This window comes from Coregonus clupeaformis, chromosome 5, assembly GCF_020615455.1.
Source record: "Coregonus clupeaformis isolate EN_2021a chromosome 5, ASM2061545v1, whole genome shotgun sequence".
Lineage (NCBI taxonomy): Eukaryota > Metazoa > Chordata > Actinopteri > Salmoniformes > Salmonidae > Coregonus > Coregonus clupeaformis.
Window position 1 is genome coordinate 17,862,272 of NC_059196.1, and position 16,764 is coordinate 17,879,035.

The 16,764-nt window shown below is 46.3% G+C and overlaps 1 protein-coding gene across 1 annotated transcript in view; it reads right to left on the bottom strand.

Moving 5' to 3' along the window:
- Positions 1 to 16,764, bottom strand: part of LOC121563782 (zinc finger protein neuro-d4) — a 54,069-nt gene that overhangs the window by 17,203 nt on the left and 20,102 nt on the right. The gene's annotated exons all lie outside the window — the stretch shown is intronic.

Below are 16,764 nucleotides of genomic sequence, written 5' to 3' on the forward strand. Positions count from 1 at the left end.
AGGGTTGGAATTTTGGGTGACATTTTGGATGAAGGTTATTGTTTTTTGTTTTTTCACACATTTTCTCCTCTCCTATGCTATACCCTATGAAAGTACCGCCTACTTCCTGGTACAAGTCCCGTACTGTTTTTGAATGGGCGTCAAGCTTATATCATCAAATTCATGAAAATTGAATCATTTAAATTATATTTGAATTCATTGATTAAGGTAAAAAAATAAAAACGCAATCGAAAACCTTCATGAAAGGCATCAGGTAAAAGTAAATGAATCCACGAATAAGAAAATAATTGTACATACAGTGCATTCGGAAAGTATACAGTATACGTTACAGCCTTATTCTAAAATGGATTAAATTGTTTGTTTTTCATCAATGTACACACAATACCCCATCATGACAAAGTAAAAACAGGTTTTTAGAAATGTTTGCAAAAAAAAGCATTCAGACACTTTACTCAGTACTGTGTTGAAGCACCTTTGGCAGCGATTACAGCCTTGAGTCTTCTTGGGTATGACGCTACAAGCTTGGCACACCTGTATTTGGGGAGTTTCTCCCATTCTTCTCTGCAGATCCTCTCAAGCTCTGTCAGGTTGGATGAAATGTTTGATTGGGTTCAAGTCCGGTCTCTGGCTGGGCCACTCAAGGACATTCAGAGACTTGTCCTGAAGCAACTCCTGGTTTTGTTTTGGCTGTGTGCTTAGGGTCGTTGTCCTGTTGGAAGGTGAACCTTCGCCCCAGTCCGAGGTCCTGAGCACTCTACTGTAGGGATGGTATTGGCCAGGTGATGAGCGGTGCCTGGTTTCCTCCAGACGTGACGCTTGGCATTCAATCTTGGTTTCATCAGACCAGAGAATCTTGTTTCTCATGGTCTGAGAGTCCTTTAGGTGCCTTTTGGCAAACTCCAAGTGGGCTGTCATGTACCTTTTACTGAGGAGTGGCTTCCGTCAGGCCACTCTACCATAAAGACCTGATTGGTGGAGTGCTGCAGAGATGGTTGTCCTTCTGGAAGGTTCTCCCATCTCTACAGAGGAACTCATTGGGTTCTTGTTCACCTCCCTGACCAAGGCCCTTCTCCCCTGATAGCTCAGTTTGGCCGGGAGGCCAGCTCTAGGAACAGTCTTGGGGGTTCCAAACTTCTTCCATTTAAGAATGATGGAGGCCACTGTGTTCTTGGGGACCTTCAGTGCTGCAGACATTTTTTGGTACCCTTCCCCAGATCTGTGCCTCGACACAATCCTGTCTCAGAGCTCTATGGACAATTCCTTAGACCTCATGGCTTGGTTTTTGCTCTGACATGCACTGTCAACTGTGGGACCTTATATAGACAGGTGTGTGCCTTCCCAAATCATGTCCAATCAATTGAATTTACTACAAGTGGACTCCAATCAAGTTATAGAAACATCTCAAGGATGATCAATGGAAACAGGATGCACCTGAGCTCAATTTCGAGTCTCATAGCAAAGGGTCTGAATACTTGTGTAAATAAGGTATTTCTGTTTTATATTTTTAATACATTTGCAAACATTTCTAAAAACCTGTTTTCGCTTTGTCATTATGGGGTATTGTTTGTAGATTAATGAGGTGAAAAAAATTATTTAATCAATTTTAGAATAAGGCTGTAACGTAACAAAATGTGGAAAAAGTGAAGGGGTCTGAATACTTTCTGAATGCACTGTATATCTTAAATGACCACGTTTTCATGAATTTGATGATATAAGCTTGAGGGGGAGGGAGGCATTTCCTAAGCAACCGAAGACTTGTTTGCTACAACACGTTGCTTATTTCAGCAAGGAGCAACACAGTTTCATCACGTTGTAGTCCATGTTACAGCAGAAACAGACTGAACCGCACTAATGTCCGGCCGTCCCGTCTTCAGTCAGCTATTTGTTACACCCCCCCAAAAAAGGTTATGACGGTTCTTTTATTTTCATGACGATCTTCATCCATAACCGTGGCGCTAACACACACACACACAGCACAAATGCACAGAGAGACAATGGATCCAGTATGGAGAGTGGAGAGTGACTGTGAGTCAGTCTGATGAAAAGTGTCAGTCACAGATGAGATATCTCATGAGGAACCTTTCCTCTCTCTCATTCTGTCTGTGCTTCTCTCTTTCACAGAGGAAATTAGATTTTTTTTTCTACAATCCGTCTGTTATCACACAAATACCTACACCATCAGTCTACACCTCCTTCTTCAATTCTCTACCTCTTTCTCTCTTTTAAACACACACACACACATACACACCAGCAAGACGCAATGCAATAACATGCTCGTTTCTCTCCCCTGTCCAGTCAGCAGGTTGCGTAAGTCGCAGTGCATTGTGGGTCTTAAACAGAATGACATTGCAAAGCGAGAGGACAGTGGAGATTTTGGTGCATAATAAAACTTGATCTATGGCTGCAGTGTAATCACACTGACCTGCACACGCTATGTCAGCCTCTGTGGCAGCATAAGAGGCTGCCTCTGTCTGTAACACATACACATACACAAACAGTAAATACACACTTATTTGTATATATACAGTGCATTCGGAAATTATTCAGACCCCTTCCCCTTTTCCACATTTTGTTACATTACAGCCTTGTTCTAAAATGGATTACATTTTTAAAAATCCTCATCAATCTACACACAATACGTTATAATGACAAAGTGAAAACAGGTTTTTAGAAATGTTTGAAAAGAACCTTCCAGAAGGACAACAATCTCTGCAGCACTCCACCAATCAGGCCTCTATGGTAGAGTGGCCAGACAGAAGCCACTCCTCAGTAAAAGGCATATGACAGCTCGTTTGGAGTTTGCCAAAAGGCACCTAAAGGACTCTCAGACCATGAGAAACGAGATTCTCTGGTCTGATGAAACCAAGAATTAACTCTTTGGCCTGAATGCCAAGCGTCACATCTGGAGGAAACATGGCACCATCCCTACGGTGAAGCATGGTGGTGGCAGCATCATGCTGTGGGGATGTTTTTCAGCGGCAGGGACTGGGAGTTTAGTCAGGATCGAGGGAAAGATTAACGGAGCAAAGTACAGAGAGATCCTTGATGAAAACCTGCTCCAGAGCGCTCAGCACCTCAGACTGGGGCGAAGGTTCACCTTCCAACAGGACAACGACCTTAAGCACACAGCCAAGACAACACAGGAGTGGCTTCGGAACAAGTCTCTGAATGTCCTTGAGTGGCCCAGCCAGAGCTCGGACTTGAACCCAATCGAACATCTCTGGAGAGACCTGAAAATAGCTGTGCAGCGACGCTCCCCATCCAACCTGACAGAGTTTGAGAGGATCTGCAGAGAAGAATGGGAGAAACTCCCCAAACAAAGGTGTGCCAAGCTTGTAGCGTCATATCTGTGAGAGTGTGATTTGAAGGAGTCAGGCGCAGGAGGGTAAATCACAGAATACAGAGTTTATTCCGTACTACACAGTTACGCTGGATAACGTCAACATTCCAGTGCGCAAAACAGGCGCTCTGGAACAAATACAGGCACACGGGGAAAATATACCCCGGCAATACAAAGTACAGGTAGCTCCACCGAGCTCCACTCATCTCACATGAAACAATCACCCACAAGGACAAGGGAGCAGAGGGAACACTTATACATGTACTAATGAGGGGAATATGAACCAGGTTTGTGTAATTGACAAGACAAGACAAATGGAATGATGAGATATGGAGCGGCAGTGGCTAGAAGGCCGGTGACGACGAACGCTGAAGCCTGCCAAAACAAGGAGGGGAGGCAGCTTCGGAGGTAGTCGTGACAGTACCCCCCCCCTTGACCCCGGCCTTGGGGACGGCCAGGAGGACGCGGAGCAGGGTGAGCCGGATGGCGATGGTGGAAATCCCGCAACAGGGAGGGATCGAGGATATCCCTCACCGGGACCCAGCACCGCTCCTCTAGACCGTACCCCTCCCCCTCCACGAGGAACTAAAGGCCCACCACCCGGCGCCTCGAATCCAGGATGGAACGGACGGAGTAAGCCGGGGCCCCCTCGATGTCCAGAAGAGGCGGAGGGACCTCCCGCACCTCAGACTCCTGGAGCGGACCAGCCACCACCGGCATGAGGAGAGACACATGAAACGAGCGGTTAATATGGTAATCAGGGGGGAGTAATAACTTATAGGTAACCTCGTTGATTCTCCTCAGGACTTTGAACGGCCCCACAAACCGCGGCTCAGCTTCCGGCAGGGCAGGCGGAGGGGCAGATTCCAGGTCGAGAGCCAGACCCGATCACCCGGTACGAAGACCGGGGCCTCACTGCGGTGACGGTCAGCGTTGGCCTTCTGACGACGCACAGCGTATTGGAGGTGGTCATCCACCGCAGGAGCCTCGGTCTGGCTCTGGTGCCACGGTGCCAGAACCGGTTGGTAACATAAAACACATTGGAATGGCGTTAGGTTAGTGGAGGAGAGACGGAGAGAGTTCTGGGCATATTCGGCCCATGACAAGAACACGGACCACTCCCCCAGCCGGTCCTGGCAGTAGGACCGCAGGAACCTACCCACATCCTGATTTACCCGTTCCACCTGCCCATTAGACTCGGGGTGGAAACCAGAGGTCAGGCTGACGGAGACCCCCAGATGTTCCATGAAGCCTTCCAGACCTTGGATGTGAACTGGGGACCTCGGTCAGACCCTATATCATCTGGTAACCCGTAGTGCTAGAAGACGTGTGTAAACAGGGCCTCCGCAGTTTGCAGGGGGAGACCGGCCAGAGGAAGGAGGCGGCAGGCCTTGGAAAAGCAGTCCACAACAACCAGGATGGTGGTGTTACCTTGGGAGAGGGGAAGATCAGTCAGGAAATCAACACTCAGTTGAGACCATGGTCGTTTTGGAACTGGTAAAGGTTGTAACTTACCCGCTGGGAGGTGCCTAGGTGCCTTACTCTGGGCGCACACCGAGCAGGAGGAGACATACACCCTCACGTCCTTAGCCAAGGTAGGCCACCAGTACCTTCCGGTCAGTCAGCGCACTGTACGACCGATACTTGGGTGACCAGAGGAGGGTGACGTGTGTGCCCAGTAGATCAGACGATCACGGATAAGAGCAGGCACATACTGCAGCCCAGCTGGACACTGAGGTGGAGATGGCTCTGTGCATAACGCCTGCTCTATGTCCGTGTCCATCGCCCATACTACCGGCGCCACAATGCAGGAGGCCGGGAGTATGGGGGTGTTGTCTCTGTGCCTCTCCTCTGTGTCATACAGCCGTGACAATGCGTCTGCCTTCACGTTCTTCGTACCCGGGATGTATGATACTGTGAAATCAAACCGGGTGAAGAATAGGGCCCACCTGGCCTGGCGAGGATTCAGCCTCCTCGCTGCCCGGATGTACTCCAGGTTACGGTGGTCCGTCCAGACGAGGAAAGGGTGTTTCGCCCATTCGAGCCAATGCCTCCACACGGTCAGGGCTCGGACAACAGCCAACAGCTCCCGATCACCAACGTCGTAGTGGGACGGCCCACCCTTCAACAGAGATGTAATGGGAGCTGCGACCTTGCCAAAGCCCCGAATAAACCTCATATAGTAGTTGGCGAAGCTAAGAAAACGCTGCACCTCCTTAACCGTGGTGGGAGTCGGCCAATTACGCACGGCTGAAATGTGATCGCCCTCCATCTTCACACCTGAGGTGATAATGCGGTATCCGAGGAAGTTGACGGACTGCTGGAAAAACATACACTTCTCTGCCTTGGCATAAAGGTCATTTTCCAACAGTCGGGCCAGCACTTTGCGAACCAGGGACACATGCTCGGCGCGTAGTGGAATACACCAGAATGTCATCGATGTAAACCACTACACCGCGACCAAGCATGTCCTGAAACACCTCGTTCACAAAGGACTGGAAGACGGATGGAGCATTCATCAAACCGTAGGGCATCACCAGGTATTCATAATGCCCCGTGGTTGTGCTGAATGCTGTCTTCCACTCATCCCCCTTTCGGATACGCACCAGGTTGTACGCACTCCTGAGATCTAATTTGGTGAAGAAGCGCGCCCCATGCATTGACTCGATCACTGAAGGAATGAGGGGGAGAGGATAACTAAATCTTATCGTCTCCTTGTTCAGTGGTCGATAATCAATGCAAGGGCGCAGACCGCCTTGAGGAAGCGGGTGAAGTGGAGGGACGTACAGTAGGGAGAACAAGTATTTGATACACTGTCGATTTTGCAGGGTTTCCTACTTACAAAGCATGTAGAGGTCTGTCATTTTTATCATAGGTACACTTCAACTGTGAGAGACGGAATCTAAAACAAAAATCCAGAAAATCACATTGTATGATTTTTAAGTAATTAATTTGCATTTTATTGCATGACATAAGTATTTGATCACCTACCAACCAGTAAGAATTCCGGCTCTCACAGACCTGTCAGTTTTTCTTTAAGAAGCCCTCCTGTTCTCCACTCATTACCTGTATTAACTGCACCTGTTTGAACTCGTTACCTGTATAAAAGACACCTGTCCACACACTCAATCAAACAGACTCCAACCTCTCCACAATGGCCAAGACCAGAGAGCTGTGTAAGGACATCAGGGATAAAATTGTAGACCTGCACAAGGCTGGGATGGGCTACAGGACAATAGGCAAGCAGCTTGGTGAGAAGGCAACAACTGTTGGCGCAATTATTAGAAAATGGAAGAAGTTCAAGATGACGGTCAATCACCCTCGGTCTGGGGCTCCATGCAAGATCTCACCTCGTGGGGCATCAATGATCATGAGGAAGGTGAGGGATCAGCCCAGAACTACACGGCAGGACCTGGTCAATGACCTGAAGAGAGCTGGGACCACAGTCTCAAAGAAAACCATTAGTAACACACTACGCCGTCATGGATTAAAATCCTGCAGCGCACGCAAGGTCCCCCTGCTCAAGCCAGCGCATGTCCAGGCCCGTCTGAAGTTTGCCAATGACCATCTGGATGATCCAGAGGAGGAATGGGAGAAGGTCATGTGGTCTGATGAGACAAAAATAGAGCTTTTGGTCTAAACTCCACTCGCCGTGTTTGGAGGAAGAAGAAGGATGAGTACAACCCCAAGAACACCATCCCAACCGTGAAGCATGGAGGTGGAAACATCATTATTTGGGGATGCTTTTCTGCAAAGGGGACAGGACGACTGCACCGTATTGAGGGGAGGATGGATGGGGCCATGTATCGCGAGATCTTGGCCAACAACCTCCTTCCATCAGTAAGAGCATTGAAGATGGGTCGTGGCTGGGTCTTCCAGCATGACAACGACCCGAAACACACAGCCAGGGCAACTAAGGAGTGGCTCCGTAAGAAGCATCTCAAGGTCCTGGAGTGGCCTAGCCAGTCTCCAGACCTGAACCCAATAGAAAATCTTTGGAGGGAGCTGATAGTCCGTATTGCCCAGCGACAGCCCCGAAACCTGAAGGATCTGGAGAAGGTCTGTATGGAGGAGTGGGCCAAAATCCCTGCTGCAGTGTGTGCAAACCTGGTCAAGTAATTGCAAACAAAGGTTTCTGTACCAAATATTAAGTTCTGCTTTTCTGATGTATCAAATACTTATGTCATGCAATAAAATGCAAATTAATTACTTAAAGATCATACAATGTGATTTTCTGGATTTTTGTTTTAGATTCCGTCTCTCACAGTTGAAGTGTACATATGATAAAAAATTACAGACCTCTACATGCTTTGTAAGTAGGAAAACCTGCAAAATCGGCAGTGTATAAAATACTTGTTCTCCCCACTGTATATACCCTTGGCGCGGTGACGTATGTTTCCATAGCCTCCGTTTCAGCCTGTGACAGGGGATACACCTGACTCCTGGGAGACACAGCGTCTACCCGGAGGTTTATTGCGCAATCCCCCACCCGATGAGGTGGTAACTTGGTCGCCTGCGTTTTAGAAAACGCGTGCGCCAAATCGAGGTGGAGGTACTGTCTGGACTTTCCACCGGGGTTGCACCAATGGAAACACCTAGACACCTACCCTGACACTCTCGCGACCACCCCGTGAGAACCCTCTGCGGCCATGAGAAGGTGGGGTTGTGGAGTGCTAACCACGGGATACCTAATACCACAGGGAAAGCAGGAGACTCAATAATAAAAAAAAGTGACTTGCTCGCAATGAGTCTCGTGGGTAATCATGGTGACTGGTGCTGTAACTTCCCGAACAAACCCGGACCCTAATGGTCGACTATCAAGTGCTCTGATGGGGAGTGGAATGGATAGGGGAACCAATGAAATGCCTAGACTGTGTGAGAATGCCCTGTCCATAAAGTTCCCAGCTGCGCCTGAATCGACTAGCGCCTTACACTGGGGAACTACCATGTGATCAGGAAAGTAGATGGGTAGGGTACAGTGCGCAGCAGAGGGCTCTGAACGAGTGTGGGCGTTCGATACCTGGGGTGATGCGAGAGTGCCCTGCCTGCCGCCTCCAGACCCAAAAGAACGCTGACGACAATGTGCGGTGTAATGTCCCTTCATGCCACCAGAGTGGCACTGGCGCTGTCATCCTCCGCTCTCTCGGATAACGGTTCCACCCAGCTCCATCAGCTCGGGATCCGAGTCAGCCGGGGTGGGAATGGGCAGACCCCCTCCAGGACGTCCTCTGGCTGCCAGCAGGTTGTCCAAACGAATGGCCATGTCCACCAGTTTGTTGAAGGACAACATGGTGTCCCGGCAGGCTAGCTCCCTTCGGAAGTCCTCCCGCAGATGGCACCGGAAGTGGTCGATAAGGGCCGCTAGTTCCACCCGGACCCAGCTGCTAGAGTCCGGAGCTCCAAGGCGAAGTCCTGCACAGTCCTCGTCCCCTGCCTCAGGTGGACTAGCCGCTCGCCCGCCTCTCGGGCGGGTGAACGAAGACAGCCCGAAAGAGGCGAGCAAACTCCCCAAAGTTTTCCAACGCGGCTCCTCCTTCATTCCAGACCGCGTTGGCCCACTACAGGGCTTTCCCCGAGAGGCAGGAAACAAGGGCGGACACCTACTCCCATTCCGAGGGTGCCGGCCTGATGCTGGAGAAGTAGAGCTCCAGTTGGAGGAGGAATCCTTGGCAGAGAGCAGCTGTCCCGTCGAACTCCTGTGGTCGGGATATATGGATCCCTCTTGGGTGCTGGGGTGTGTGTGGCTGGATCTGGTTGCCCAGCTGGTCTCGACAGATCGGGTCCTGTCCTCTCCAGGCATTGGATGATCTGAAGAACCCGATCCATCGCTTCTCCCAAGCTGGCTAGCATCGTTGAATGCTCCTGGACCCGCACCACGACTCCAGGCATGCGTTCCTCTCCCGCTGACTCCATAGCGGGTGGGTGATTCTGTGAGTGTGTGATTTGAAGGAGTCAGGCGCAGGAGGGTAAATCACAGAATACAGAGGAGTTTATTCCGTAGTACACAGTTACGCTGGATAGCGTCAACAGTCCAGTGCGCAAAACAGGCGCACTGGAACAAATACAGGCATACGGGGAAAATATACCCCGGCAATACAAAATACAGGTAGCTCCACCGAGCTCCACTCATCTCACATGAAACAATCACCCACAAGGACAAGGGGGCAGAGGGAACACTGATACATGTACTAATGAGGGGAATATGAACCAGGTGTGTGTAACTGACAAGACAAGACAAATGGAATGATGAGATATGGAGCGGCAGTGGCTAGAAGGCCAGTGACAACGAACGCCGAAGCCTGCCCGAACAAGGAGGAGAGGCAGCTTCGGAGGAAGTTGTGACAACATCCAAGAAGACTCGAGGCTGTAATCGCTGCCAAAAGTGATTTAACACAGTACTGAGTAAAGGGTCTGAATACGTATGTAAATGTGATATTTCAGCTTTTGCAAACATTTCTAAAAACCTGTTTCTTCTTTGTCATTATGGGGTATTGTGTGTAGATTGATGAGGGGAAAAACAATTTAATCAATTTTAGAATAAGGCTGTAATGTAACAAAATGTGGAGAAAGTCAAGGGGTCTGAATAGTTTCCGAATGCACTGTACATACACACACATGCATATACACACATACACACACATACACTACCAGTCAAAAGTTTTAGAACACCTACTCCTTCAAGGGATTTTCTATATTTTTACTATTTTCTACATTGTAGAATAATAGTGAAAACATCAAAACTATTAAATAACACATATGGAATCATATAGTAACCAAAACAGTTTTAAACAAATCAAAATATATTTTATATTTGAGATTCTTCAAATAGCCACCCTTTGCCTTGATGATAGCTTGGCATTCTCTCAACCAGCTTCACCTGGAATGCTTTTACAACAGTCTTGAAGGAGTTCCCACATGCTGAGGAGTTCCCACATGCTGAGCAATTGTTTGCTTTTCCTTTTCCACTCTGCGGTCTGACTCATCCCAAACCATCTCAATTTGGTTGAGGTCGGGGGATTGTGGAGGCCCGGTCATCTGATGCAGCACTCCATCCCTTTCGTTCTTGGTAAAATAGCCCTTACACAGCCTGGAGGTGTGTTGGGTCATTGTCCTGTTGAAAAACAAATGATAGTCCCACTAAGCCCAAACCAGATGGGATGGTGTATCGCTGCAGAATGCTGTGGTAGCCATGCTGGTTAAGTGTGCCTTGAATTCTAAATAAATCACAGACAGTGTCACCAGCAAAGCACCCCCACACCATATCACCTCCTCCTCCATGCTTTACAGTGGGAACTACACATGCGGAACTCATCCGTTCACCCACACTGCGTCTCACAAAGACACAGCGTTTGGAACCAAAAACCTCCAATCTGGACTCCAGACCAAAGGCCCAATTTAAACCTGTCTAATCTCCATTGCTCGTGCTTCTTGGCCCAAGCAAGTCTTTTCTTCTTATTGGTGTCCTTTAGTAGTGGTTTCTTTGCAGCAATTCGACCATGAAGGCCTGATTCACACAGTCTCCTCTGAACAGTTGATGTTGAGATGTGTCTGTTACTTGAACTGTGAAGCATTTATTTGGGCTGCAATTTCTGAGGCTGGTAACTCTAATGAACTTATCCTCTGCAGCAGAGGTAACTCTGGGTCTTCCATTCCTGTGGCAGTCCTCATGAGAGCCAGTTTCATCATAGCGTTTGATGGTTTTTGCGACTGCACTTGAAGAAACTTTCAAAGTTCTTGAAATTGTCCATATTGACTGACCTTCATGTCTTAAAGTAATGATGGACTGTCATTTCTCTTTGCTTATTTGAGCTGTTCTTGCCATAATATGGACTTGGTCTTTTGCCAAATAGGGCTATCTTCTGTATACCACCCCTACCTTGGTCTACCACAACACAACTGATTGGCTCAAACGCATTAAGAAGGAAAGAAATACCACAAATTAACTTTTAAGAAGTCACACCTGTTAATTGAAATGCATTCCAGGTGACTACCTCATGAAGCTGGTTGAGAGAATGCCAAGAGTGTGCAAAGCTGTCATCAAGGCAAAGGGTGACTATTTGAAGAATCTCAAATATAAAATATATGTTGATTTGTTTAACAATTTTTTTGGTTACTACATGATTTCATATGTGTTCTTTCATCGTTTTGATGTCTTCACTATTATTCTACAATGTAGAAATTAGTCAAAATAAAGAAAAACCCTTGAATGAGTAGGTGTTCTAAAACATTTTACCAGTAGTGTATATATTCATACACACACACACACCCCTGTGCCAACTGGAATTGTCACGATCGTCGTTAAGAGAGGAGGACCAAGGCGCAGCGTGATGAACGAACATGTTTATTTATCATTAGCGATAAACACGGACAGTAAACAAAAACAACAAACGACTCGTAACGTCCTAGGTAACATAGACCAACACGGAACAAGAACCCACAAACACAAAGGGAAAAACAGACAGTTTAAATATGGCTCCCAATCAGAGACAACCAGCCAAAAGCTGACACTCGTTGCCTCTGATTGGGAGTCACTCAGGCCAACATAGAAATAAACAAACTAGAACTCCCAACATAGAAATACACCACATAGAAAGAACACACCCTGGCTCAACATATAGAGTCCCAGAGCCAGGGTGTTACAGGAATGTATGTTTGATGCTCAGAAAAATGCAAATATGAATCCTTTTTTGTGGAGGTAGAACAGTTCTATACTTTCCCCCATGTGACTCTGTAATCCTGTTAAAATGCCCCTAAACTCCCTATTGTCTGACCAGCCAAATCAATACTGAGGAAACGCTGGAATTTAGACACAGGTATACAGTACAGTACATATAAGACATCCTAGAAAGATAGTGTGTGTGTGTGGTGTGTGTGTGTGTGTGTCTAAGCTCAGACAGACAGACTGATATGTTTTCATGAGCAGAAGGTGGGGGGGTTATAGTAAGATGGCCAAATGACTGAGGATCCAATCCTAACCCAGCAAGCCTCTCCTCTGTTAATACGGAATACCAAATGAAGCAGTGCGATATCAGCCTGCCTTTTCCCTGTCTGGGGTAATATATATGATAAATCATAAAGAGAATTCTTTACTCTCACTCTCCTTCTTTCACTCTCTCTCTCTTTCATCTTTCTGTTGCCTTTAACTCCTCTGCCCCCTCCCATTTCAACCCCTCCAATGCCAAACTTCACTCCCCCCTCCCTCCCCTCTTCCCCTCCCTCCTCAATGTACATAACAACATACTCTTTAGGAGGGAGCCCAGCCTGTCACTATAGCAACCGGATTGCTAGGCAACAGCCGTTTCTCTTCCTGCTTTGTTGCGGTAGAGGAGGCAGTGCAGTGACGGGGCGGAAGGCAGCGTGAGCTGGTCTGGCTATGGAGGAAGCTACTGTACCGGCACTGGCACCAGCAACACAGGCATGTGGAAAGTTCAGGAAGAAACCAGACCAAAATAACAGCTAAAGGTGATGGTTGGGGTTGAATAATTAACTTGGTAAAGCCCAGAATGGTCTGCACTCTAATAAGAGACATCATTCATTACCATGGTGGGGCAATCTGGTAGACAAAGTCCCAGCCCCGGTTACAGCAAGCAAGGGACGGAGCAACTGGGACTGACTACACCTAAACAGATCGTCGTTTGAGCTAGACTATAGAATCTAAAGTCAGGTAAACTCATAGGGGCATTTTCCCGGAGATAGATTAAGCCTAGTCCTGGACTAAAAAGCAAACTCAATAGTGAATCTCCATTGAAAATGCTTTTTTAGTCCAGGATTCGGCTTAATCTTTGTGCGGAAAACTGCCCCATAAGCTGGTTGTCACTTGGACCATGTTTACCTTTATTTTATATGGTTAGGTACAGTATACATTTTCTGTATTTGTAGTGGTGTAGTGTGCTGATCATGTAGTTTGTTCAGGTAGTGTGTGTTGTATGTTCAGGGTCCGTGGGTCGTGAATGTACTGCCCTGCCCCCACCACCCCTGTCCTCTCTCTCTGAACCCAGCCTGTATCTCTACTCAGTCTCCTCTAAAGGCTACTCTGTTCTGTACCTGTCTGTTATAGTACAGACACAATGACTAGCCAGGACAAAATCATTTTCACGATTTCACTAATACCATCAAAGTCAAATAAATCATAGCATGTTATTGGGGTTCATTTAGTAGTTTTTACCTGATTAAGTTGATTAATGTCGAAAAAATTACGTTAAAAGTACAATTTATATTACTAAAACATACGTTGAAAATTATACTGTTGCTGCTTCCTAGTTTTTATATATAGCCGAGTGTCAAAACACCGGTTTTAAATGTCCAAATAAATTCATAATCAATATGCTGAAATAAGTTGTGATATGTTGAAGACTAATACATACAATTACTTGAGTTCAGATTACTTGTATTTTGCTAAATTAGTACCTTAAAAACTGCTGATGCATCAAATTTACCAAGCGGTCATTCCAGATTGAAATTGATTTGCTTGTTCTACTGTAATCAATAGCGTGCACAGATGAATCACTCACGTTAATCTAGTATGGAAATCAATGGAACTGGGACAATTCGCTGCTGCTACATGTACCACAATTTACTTGGGAATACTAGATATACCTGTCGATAGATGAGAACCTGTATTTATCAACTCATCACCTTGTGGGACAATGCTTACGTTAGATTGCCAATACGCAGAAGAATAATTTTAACGAATCATCTCTCCACGGGTAAGTCTAAATAGTGACAGGGGTTGGCTCTTATTTCAGTGATAGCTTGAATGTAAAATCTGTGTATTTGTTTGTGGCCAGCAGCTTTTATAAAGAGAGCGCCTCAATTTTCCCTTGCCATTTCAATTTGAATTTCACAACTGCGTTCTAAGCCCTGCGACGGACAGGTGCGTATGATCAAATCAACCATACCAAACCAAAGATATTAATCTGTTTCAAGCAATTGATTTAGTGTCATCTTGATGACTATAAACTTGTATATTAACATCACCAATCTGAGGTTATAAAAAATCTCTAAATTGTATGAGGTGAAAATGCGAGTTTGTGTATGGTAGTAACACAAACTGTCCACATTAGCGCATTATACAATAATTTTATATGGCAAAATAATTCAACATGTCAATTTTGGATGATAGTATATGCTGCCCACTCACAAAATATTGCAACAATTACATACAATTTAACTGGGCTCTCTAGACTAGATCTTCTATAGTGGCTGTGCAGCTGCCTGAATCTTCGCCGTCCCTACAATGACACAGTGACACAGGCCCTCCACTGTCACCAGACCATCATTAAACGACCACCCTCTCTTTCTTACTGCAGGACTTTCATCACATGTGAATCTGCTGGAACAGAACCAACCACCACTCCACAGATCTATTCCACATATTGTATCCTACCCCACACACAGAGAGAGAGAGAGAGAGAGAGAGAGAGAGCGAGAGAGAGAGAGAGAAAGAGAAAGAGGGAACAGAGACAGCCAGGACGCCATTTTAGGTTTGATACATAATTAATTTTGTCCTTATAGCTGATCACAATGATTCCTTCTCACACTGGCGGAGCAAGGCGAGTGAAGCCATTTTGTGAGCGAGGTGAAACTAGGCAAGAATTAAAAATAAATAAATATAGAAAAAGAACAACAGGAACAAAAGGACGCTGACCTTCAAAGGGCTCAATTACATGTTACCCCCTCCATCCCTCCATCTCCCCTCCTGATCTCACTCCTCCGACCGTCTGTCCTTCCAGATAAACCAGACTCGGAATCTCAATTCTGATTTGGGGAGAGGACTTAACGAGAACTGGCTTGACTCTTTCTGCTCACAAAACCAATTTTCAGGTGCACACCAGAGGGCCGACCTCTAAAGTAAACACCCCTCCCTCCTCCCCCATCACATCAATGCCCAAAACCAGCCCCCACTCCTGCCTCTCTCACTTTATGAAGAAAAAAAAATTGAGAGGCAGCCATGAATTTTAATGCTGCAGTTCATTTTAACAATCGGCTTCCACTCCTGCAATGGAAATAAATACAGAAAAAATGAAGGAAAAAAACAAGCGATGGATAAATCATAAGACAAAAGTAGAGAGAGGGAGATAAGGAGAGAAAGAAATGGAGAGAGAGATTCAGAGAGAAGAGGGAAAGGAAAGAAAGAAAGCATGGTAAACTGGCGATGAAGAGTGAGGGAGAAAATAGGTAGAGAATGAGAAAGAGAGAGAGAGAGATAGAGAGATAGAGCGAGAGAGAGAGAGAGAGAGAGAGAGAGAGAGAGAGAGAGAGAGAGAGAGAGAGAGAATCTCATCTCCTAGTGGAATAATCTGTAATTTATCAAACTGATGAAAAAAGGAGAGGGAGAGAATGATGGGGGTAAAATAACAAAATAAAAGAGAAGAAAGAGACTTTGGATTTCAGCGATCTTCCACACTCGGTTTCTGCATTTTGAAACGTATATATAATTTAAAGTTGATTGCTGACCTGCAAAAACATGGGACTATATCAACAATGGACCGAATGAACCAAATACCAAAAGATAGTTTTTGGGTGCACCAGGCTTACAGACTCTAGTCTAGACATCTTTTAGGAAGAATATTACGTGAATAATGTATGGACCAGTTTCATTATAACCATTCATATTAATATGATTATATATGGTGTAATATAAAGGAGGGGGTACATCTGCAACTTGACACTTATTATATTGGGAAAACCATAAGATAGAAACACGCACACACAAACGCACATGCAGACACACACACACAATAGGCTTTTATTTTCATTTCACAAGTAGATTGAGTTTTGTGCATGTATGTATTGGTGTGTGTGTGTGTGTGTGTGTGTGTGTGTGTGTGTGTGTGTGTGTGTGTGTGTGTGTGTGTGTGTGTGTGTGTGTGTGTGTGTGTGTGTGTGTGTGAACAAGCGCGTGTGCCTGCATGTTTGTAGCAGGAGGAGAAGAGAGGAGGATATTAAACCTCTCTAATGCAGCCATTCTCTTCTCTTTCACCCTGCAGAGTCCTACAACTGCAGCACACACACACACACACACACACACACACACACACACACACAGAGGCATCAGCACCAGGACCCATTGACGGACAATCCACTAAGACAGGCCAATTTAAAACAGCGCTCAGCCAATTAACTCTAGGAGGTAAATGGGTATTTTTCTACAAGGACATTGATGTGGGGACGACTACAGCTGTGTGTCTCTGTCGGCATCCCAAAAGACACCCTATTCCCTACAAAGTGCCATTTGGGATGCAACCTCTCTCAGTGCACTGTAAATTGCCAGCCTCAGACATGGAACATGCTGGGGGAGAGAGGGGAACAAAACAGATCCCCCTCCTGCCACCCTTCCTCTCAGTGTCCCTGTTCAGCCAATTAACACCGTCCAATTCAGGGCCATGCTAATCAAACAGCATTACAGACAGACAGGCATGCAG